This window comes from Brachyhypopomus gauderio, chromosome 5 (genome assembly GCF_052324685.1).
Source record: "Brachyhypopomus gauderio isolate BG-103 chromosome 5, BGAUD_0.2, whole genome shotgun sequence".
NCBI classification, from domain to species: Eukaryota; Metazoa; Chordata; class Actinopteri; order Gymnotiformes; family Hypopomidae; genus Brachyhypopomus; species Brachyhypopomus gauderio.
This window is the reverse complement of record NC_135215.1, coordinates 9,083,248-9,085,747: the sequence shown is the minus strand read 5'-3', so window position 1 is coordinate 9,085,747 and position 2,500 is coordinate 9,083,248. Positions and strand designations below refer to the sequence as shown.

General features: G+C 41.6%; 1 protein-coding gene and 1 long non-coding RNA gene across 9 annotated transcripts in view; one reads left to right on the top strand and one right to left on the bottom strand.

Moving 5' to 3' along the window:
• Positions 1–2,500, bottom strand: part of sox5 (SRY-box transcription factor 5) — a 185,657-nt gene that overhangs the window by 128,320 nt on the left and 54,837 nt on the right. The gene's annotated exons all lie outside the window — the stretch shown is intronic.
• LOC143513801 (uncharacterized) overlaps positions 398–2,500 on the top strand; it is an 8,737-nt gene continuing 6,634 nt past the window's right edge. Inside the window, exon 1 of the long non-coding RNA XR_013130669.1 lies at positions 398–1,755. This is a non-coding gene — a long non-coding RNA (uncharacterized LOC143513801). The remainder of the gene's footprint in view (positions 1,756–2,500) is intronic.

Below are 2,500 nucleotides of genomic sequence, written 5' to 3'. Positions count from 1 at the left end.
GATCTTTGTATGATCCTGGTGGGCTCCGGCCTTTTCACACTCCCAGACGGGCACAGGGAGACACACTCAACTCTGAGTGCTTCTGGGAGATTTAGATGTCCATCCTGTCTTGTGCAAGTTACGTGTCTGACACTGAGGGCGAAAGAGGACACTGTGTAGTACCTGAGCAGCAGACCCACAGGACATCCTACAGGACATCCCAGAGAACAGGACCATCCCCAACAAGGTCCCGCACGAGTACAGAGTGCACGGGAACACGAGTGCCATATGCAGTATACATGTAGGACAAATGATAGTTTTGTTCAGTGCTATAAAGCACTAGAGTTGAGCACAAGTCAAGAATAAGACACATTGAGTTCAATTGAAGACCAACACGAGAGATAGTGAGATCAAGAAAACAATGAGATCAGATTGAGATTTTAAAATTTGCTTATTCATTGTACATTCATACAACACAATACATTATACATGACATTATATCATGAATATATTAATAAATAATATATTCCATCAACTATTTAATAAGATACATATAAAATAAAACAATATATAAACCTTAAAATAAATATAAATGATCAGTACATTCTAATCAAAGTAAACTTTTGGAAGCTCTTCTCTAGAACTTATTCAGTCACCAAATAAGTACAGATCCTGAGAGCAGCTGCACAGAAACCAGCAACATTCAACTTCTGTTTGTATTATTATATGAAAACGCTAATAATATTTCGATCTGCCCTCAAACAAAAATGCTCCAGTTAATCCACTGTGGAAGGGAGCAATTAGGTCCTCGAGCAGCAGTGAACTGGTGAGACAGAGAGCTTGTGTAGCCTCCACCAGTTAGTCAGACCTCATCTAGCTAATACATATTCTAAAACAAACTAGCAGAGTCCAAATCAAAAGAAAACAACCAGCTCTGACAAGAGGAGACAGCCGTCTTGCACCAGCATGCTTTCACCAGAAGACATGTAGCTTCAGCTAGACCATAAAAGACAAATATCCCAAAGTCTAAAAATATGCAACAACAACAACAATCTTAACAGTACACTATTCATAATAAAACATGTTCATTGATGGTGAATAAAAAGAGAATTGATTTTGTTCCTGTTAGCCAGTCTGTGTAAAGATTTTATTTAAGCCGGTAGAGAAAGTACTGTTTCGTTCTGTTTGAGTGGATTGTTTATATACAGTAAAGATAGAAATAGTTCAGTTTCTAATGACATTAGAGGTTCTCAAAGAAAATGTCTGAGTCCATCTCAGACCGAGTCCAAGAAAAGACCTAAAAGACCAAATGATGTTGAGAAGGAGTCAGTTCGTTTACAGTCTTGAGAGTCCATGCTTGAGTACTACAATAATATATGTGTATGTGTGTTTGTGTACTTGAGTACAAGTAATAAGATTATGCATAATTCTGAATAAAAGAGAGAGAGGAGTGTGTGTGTGTGTGTGTGTGTGTGTGTGTGTGTGTGTGTGAGAGAGAGAGAGAGAGAGAGAGAGAGAGAGAGAGAGAGAGAGAGAGAGAGAGATAGGCCCTTGCTTGAAGTATAGTCTTATTAGCTCCAGAAGCCCAGAGCTGCTGGTAGAGTGCTGCTCTGATCGAAGTGTTCTTCTGTTTGCAGGCACTCAGTATCAGGCCTGTGCTCTCCCTCCTCGTTCAGTGCCACGGCCTAAAAGATTTGAGGGATGTCTTGGAAGTCTGGATCAAGGTCCTGGCAGGCTGGAGTGAGTTATGGAATGGCTGCATCAAGTTCCTGAAAGGTAGGAGTGAGATCCTGAAAGAATTGAGTGGGATCCAAAATAGCAGCAGTGAGGTCCTGGAAGGCGGGAGCAAGATCTTGAAAGGCTGGATACCTCTGGGCTGGATGGGACTGTGGTTTGTTTTCTGAGATGTGACGTGATGTGATGTTATTGGGGGGAGGAGCTCTGAGAACACAATGAAGGGCAAAACACCATATTTACCCCATAGTTACATAAAGCAACCCTGACAAAAGAACGTGTGAGACAAGAGAGAGACAGAAAGAAAGAGAGAGACAGAGGGAGACAGAGAGAATGAGATATAGAAAGGGAGAGAAAGAGGGAGTGAGAATGACGATGATGGAAACAAAGAGAGATCAGCATGCTTCCGGAACACTTCCAGAATTCCTCTGGAACACTTCCAGAATGCTTCAGCAACACTTCCAGAATGCTTCAAGAATGCTCCAGGAACACTTCCAGAATCCTTCCAGAATGCTTCAAGAATGCTTCAGGAACACTTCCAGAATGTTTTCAGAATGCTCCAGGAACACTGCGAGAATGCTCCAGGAACACTTCCAGTATGCTATCTGGCTAATACACAAAAAGCACTTCCAGATCATCCCCAGAACATTCCAGAATGCTTCCAGAACAGTTGGACTGGTTTCTGGGCTCAACCCTGCTGCGGGGATTTCTCCAAAAGGCAACATGACTAAATGAAATATAATAAGTGATAGCACAGATTACAGGAAGCCACTTCTTTTCAATCCTT